The sequence below is a fragment of the Sesamum indicum genome, linkage group LG3 (assembly GCF_026168435.1).
Source record: "Sesamum indicum cultivar Baizhima isolate 11 linkage group LG3, ASM2616843v1, whole genome shotgun sequence".
Lineage (NCBI taxonomy): Eukaryota > Viridiplantae > Streptophyta > Magnoliopsida > Lamiales > Pedaliaceae > Sesamum > Sesamum indicum.
In genome coordinates, this window is record NC_142659.1 from 9,538,244 (window position 1) to 9,544,397 (window position 6,154).

A 6,154-nucleotide genomic window follows, 5' to 3' on the forward strand; every position below is an offset into this window, starting at 1 on the left:
TCCCTCCAAACATAGATGCAGATGAGCATGCACGTCGCACTTACTCCATGTATTCCTCCCTCCAAACCTAGATGCGGAATAGCAATTCTGACAAGCTCAGGTTCCTCCCTCCAGACCTAAATGCGGATGAGCATTCACGTCAAGCTCACTTCATGTCTTCCTCTCTCTCGACGTAGATGCGGATGCTCATTTATGTGAAAACTCACTTTATACATTCCTTCATCCGGACCTAGGTACAGATGAGCATGCACGTGCGTACTTCCTTCTAACCTTAAACTTTTAGTTATTTTTAATGAGGGTATATCTCTACTATATGTTGTCCTTGTTATTCTTTCAAATAGTTCCTTCTCACTCAAATTCTCTTCTATAGGTTCCCTTTGTAGAGTAACATCAATAGTTATTTATAATTTTAGACTTCATATAGTAGCTTTGCATTTGACTGAAAACCATATCTTTAGCTGTCTTGAATTTACTCTTATCCAATATCTCGTGCCTAGAAAATGAATCTTTATATTTTTACTTGAATTTTATACTTAAAAAATAGCAATAAGAGGGCTAATATAGATGAGGCTCGTATTTGCCACATTGGAGCTTGCTATTGCAAGCACCCTATGCTGCAAATCTCTTACGATCAACAACCTATTTATATTGGACATTTGCGTTCTTGCTTGCTCTCGAACTTAACTTTTATTTTTGTCTACGTGTTTCTCCTTATTGACATAGTCAGTGATGTGCTACATATTGACTATTGTATAAGCTAGCTAAAGATAGCGTAGTTAAATTACTTTCCTAGCACATATTATTTGTTTCATAAAAAAGTTTTGCCTATTGAAGTATTTGGATATCTGATGCAATTATTTGGTTAAAATTATAGAAAATATAAAACATGTACATTGTCTCTCCAAAAAAGCATGAATCATTGTGGAGTATAATGTTATATTATCCAATGATGTTGTTGGATTTTTTGGCCCATGCCGCCCCCGCACCCACTTGGATGGCAGCCCACTTGTTGCCTGGTCCATTACCCGACCCTTCTTCTACTTAACCCTAAATCACTACTTAACCCTATTCTTCACCTATTCAGCCGATGCCTCTTCCTCTTCCTCCTTTCTTTCTCTGGTTTTGTTCCTCTGAAGTTTCCAATGCTCTTGGAAATCTCTCATCATCTTACCTCTTTCTATCTCTGTTCTCTATGTTCTATCTATCTATATATTAGTCTTCTTTGATTATAAAGAGATAGAACAACAACAAAACTAAAACCCCTCTTCGTACAATACTTTGTGTTGAATATTTGTTGAGTGTGGAAGAAACTTCTTAGTGGAATTCTGAGTGATTCTAAATGAAGCCTAACTGGTCTCTTTGTGGGTCTTTGTGGGTCTTTGTGGATTTTTTGCAACCATGAGGGTTGCCGGCCGGTGGTGGCGCTTGGGCATTCAATTGCCGGATCTGACTCCTGAGCCAGTTACTTTACTACTTTTCGTATTACTATTTTTCTATTATTCTTTCTTTATTCATTGATCTAAAATTATTGTATAAGGGTTTTCAAATCCACCATTGTCTCTGTAGTTATTGTTTCATTTGAGTTCATCACTTAGTGGATAAATTTCCAACAGTTCTCATCATATTATCTTCCACGATTCTTTGAAATTCCTCGCTCTTTCTATTTCTCCCTCTCTTGCTCCTTGTTTCTCGTTATCTTAGTGTGATGCCTATATTTGTGTGCTTTATTGCTCTTCGAATTCTCTTTTATTTTCTCTCTTTGCATTTCTCCTCCTTGAAATGGTCCCTTTTATCACATAATCGATGTTGTGCCTCATATTGACTATTGTATACGTTAATTGCCTGAACAAATAATTAACTTTCCTAGCCCGTATTATTTGTTTCACTATTGAAGTATTTTGGTATTTTATGCTATTATTTGCTTAAAAATATACAAAATATAAAATTTGTACTTTGTCACCTCCGAGAAACAATGAATCATATAAGAGTATAATATTATCGAGTGATCTCGTCATATTATCATCCACGATTCTTTAAAATTTTTGCTCTTTCTCTTGCACCTGGTCTTAATTCCCATTATCTTGGTGTGCATGTGCGTGTGCATATCTGGACACTATTAGTTACTCAATGTACCCCATCTATTTCCGTTCAGTGACCACAAATAATGGTTCTAAGTCTAAAAGTATCCTTTTTCCCCATAATTTCCTTCTTGTTAAAGCAATGATGTGATGCTTCTAACTTCATCTAATATATTCTGACCTTTTTGGTTTATTGTTCTGCAGGTTATCCACTTTCACTCCTTAGATACAACTGTGAGTTCAATAGAAGACAGACTTTTAATTCTAGAGTGTAATTTCCTATGTTATGATTGGTAATATTGATCCACTTAACGCTGCAATTCAAACTCCACTAATGGTGAAGGTCAAAGCTTGACTCATACGATGAAGTTGATATAAAAGTACCGAACCAACTCGGAGTCGATGATCCATCCAAACTACGGCTTACATCACACAATATCTACTCTCAGCGACCAAAAGCTCATCCTATAAGATATCAAGGAGTAGAAAGCTTGTTAGAGATGCTGTTGCATTACGACCAAGTATGCATTCATACAACTCTAAGTCGGGGTTCATTTGATGAGGGTGTGAAAGTAACAAAGCATTACTTTCTTGTTCAGCTTTTTAGTATTCTGTACTTTAAAGTAGTGGATATATCTCTGCCAGAATTGCAATAGTTGAGAATCCTCAAACTAGCTTTCAGCTATGCGGCAAACTCTGAAATGAGTATTCATTCATAATTGGACTTTATGCTCCTATACAAGTGCATACATATGCAAGACTTGCAAATTAATTATATATTTAACAAACATTATATATCTTATTTGTTTTCCATATATAGCTGGAAACTCACAGTATTAGGCTGCCAAAAGAAAGCATTGTTGGTGATATGCTTGAGCATCTCAAGGAGAAGGTAATATAGCTGACAAGTTATTACCGGGAGTGTGCGTGTGTGTATTCCATAATGAGAAGGTAATATAGCTGGAAATTCTAAGATTTGTCGCATAACATATCGTTATATGATTTTTAAATGTTGCAATGTTTATGTTAAATAGGTGAAACTCTCTCGTTCAAATGCAGAGCTCAAGTTGCTGGAAGTATTCTCTCACAAGATCTATAAAGTCCTGAATTATTGCATTTTCTTTTTGTTTCATTCATTGGTTTCTTAATATTAATATCAAAATAATATTCTTCTAAACTTTTACTTAATAATCCAGCTTAAATAGTTAAATTCAATTTATTTTACGCTGAAAAATCTTGTATGGGTTGACTACACACAAATAGCACGTGTCAGAGATATGCACTCTGACTTGGAAGTTGAGTCTCTGTACTTCCTAGGTTTCTGTATTTTGCCCATGTGGTCTTCACTTAGTAAATTGTATATTGTGTTTCCAAATGGATGTTAGAAATTCCTTATGTCTAGCCTTCTATGCTTATTTTTTTAAGTTGCTGAAACTCCAAGTTGCTACAGATATATCCTAATAGTGATAAGATCGCAGCAATAAATGACAATCGCTGGACTTTACGAGCAAAGGAGGTCTATTTCTATCTCTATACATATGTGTGTCTATGTATATAAATGCTTGCATTTTTCAGGAGATACACATAACAAAAATATCTTGCTAATTGCTTTCCATGTCAGTACTGTGTCATTGATAGGCTACGACACTTTTTCCTTTAAAATTGGCTCCCCATATGTTCATCTTTAATATCAACAAATTCTTCACTTTTATAATTTCTCATTGCAGATTCCAAAGGGAGAGAAATTTCTTGGCCTACGTAAATGTTTGATTCATGTGTGTCAATTCATGCATGAGGATGCTCAAAATCAGATGGTAATATTTTCCGTTCGTTACTTCATAGTTTTCCTCATATATTTGTACTCGTTCTACCTCTCTAATTCAACTGCAAGTGCATCTCTTTCTTAGTTCTTATATATTCATTTTGCATCTGACAGAGAATTAAAAATATTGGCGAGCCATTTTTATTGATGATCAATGATGGTAAAACTTTGTCTCGTATCAAGGTTTGTGTGCAGAACAAGTTGCAAGTAAGAGATGAGGAATTTTTCAAGGTATTACATTTTTGGTCCCATAAGTGGACATATTTTCAATTTTGGTCCTACACGTAAATGTGCGAATTGGCCTGAGTTGGGACCAACATGTGAAACAGGTCCACTTATGGGACCAAAAATGTAATTTACCCTTATTTTTTATTGTATTGACTAACAGAAAGAGCTATTGTCATTATCAATTGGACGGAAATTTCTAAATGGTCCTCAAATTGAAAAAAAAAAAAAACACATATGGGATTAAATGTGCGAATTGACCTGAGTGTGGAACCAAAATTGAAAAGAGGTCCAGTTATGGGACCAAAAACATAATTTACCCTAATTGTTACAATCACTTTAAATGCAAATGATGGTATGATGCTTATGTGGTTAAGCATGCAACAACTTCTACTTTCTGCTTGAATCTTCTCGATTTTATGCAGTGGGGATTTGCTTTTGTGTCGCATAGTCGAGCAGAATATTTGGAGGACTCAGATACTTTGTTCGACCATTTTCAGTTCTCACTCACTTTCTCACACTCTGTGACAATATTTAAAACAGATGCGCTTAAATTTCATAATATGTTTTGACTCTATAGAGAAGCAGTATTTGTGTTTCTTGGGAGCAATGTCTTTGACTGGAACACATTAACAATACCCCTAGAAGGCCTCCTACAGCAAATCAGGTAATCCATACGTTGTTTTATTTTCATTTTTTTAATAAATTTGATTTTGTTGCTCAATGTTGATAATCTTGCGGAAAGTTTTGCAGAAAACCTACTATGTTTGGATTCATGTTTTCGGATTTTTCGAGACAAGATAAAACCATCATTGTTTGTTTTTTATTTTTACACCTTATCTGTGTGTTTTCTTATTTTTCAACTTTCTATATATATAATATACATATATATACACTTATCTATATAATATAAATGTGACATGATTTGACAATAAACTGTGATTTTTGTCTCCTAAAAATATAATATTAAACATACAATATTTATATATAAAAAAATATATAAAAGAGAAATATGATTTGACAATGAACAGTAATCATTTCATTTGATGCTACATGTCCTTTTAGTTATCTACTACACAAATAAGTTGATTGCTATATTATGAGCCCTGGCCCTTACATGCAAAAAGAAAACTTAATATGTCATGCTATAGAATGCAAGACGTACCTTATTTGTTCCAAAACCAAAAATAAGGCATGCAACATACTGAGTTTACGAATTCATGACATATATTTGTTTTATATCTGTAATTGTAGTGATATGTCTTTGTTTTCTATAAGAATAGTTCTAACTAAGATCTACAATGACCTCTTCTTTTCAGTATCGCGACTCATATAACAAGCCTTTGAGGATATACAATTAGGAGTGTGACCGCGAGTGGGGTCCTTACATAGCCAGATCTTCGAAAACCATAAGTAAAATATTTGTCAAAGTTGAGGGTGTAATATACATATTTGTGCATATATTGGAGAGCTTCTCTTGTTGTAGGGCTTCATGTCGATTCACATGTAATCCAAAATTTACCTGAGTGTGGGACCAAAATTGAAAACAGGTCCATTCGATCAAAATTGAAAACAAGTCTACTTATGGGACCAAAAATGTAATTTACACTTATTTTGATTGTATTGACTAATAGAGAGAGTAGTTGTCGTTATCCATTGGACGAAAATCCCTCAATGGTTCTCAAATTAAAAAAAAAACCACATATAGAACTCAATATGCGAATTGACCAAAGTGTGGGACCGAAATTAGAACAGGTCCACTTATTGGACCGAAAATATAATTTACCCTCTTGCATTCCTTTAATTTCATCTTTAAATCGAGTTATTGCCGAATAAACTAATGACGTGACCAAAAACTAAGGACAACCAGTAGAGCAATTGAAGGTGTTTAGTATTCTCATTACTCTTCTCCTTGTGCTAAATCTTGTTGTTATGTTGCCCACTACCACCAGCTTCGATAAATCATAGTAACTTTTAAAAATTATGGTGTAGCAGAATTGTCTTATTTCTTATTTATTCTCATGAGGTT

The 6,154-nt window shown here is 34.2% G+C and overlaps 1 long non-coding RNA gene across 1 annotated transcript; it reads left to right on the plus strand.

Annotated features, from left to right (window-relative positions):
• The first annotated feature begins 2,831 nt into the window (after positions 1–2,831).
• On the plus strand, positions 2,832–5,698 carry LOC148788663 (uncharacterized). The gene is made up of 4 exons (XR_016064670.1): positions 2,832–3,892; positions 4,015–4,083; positions 4,551–4,792; positions 5,445–5,698. It is a non-coding gene; the product is annotated as an uncharacterized LOC148788663 (long non-coding RNA).
• The last annotated feature ends 456 nt before the right edge of the window (positions 5,699–6,154 follow it).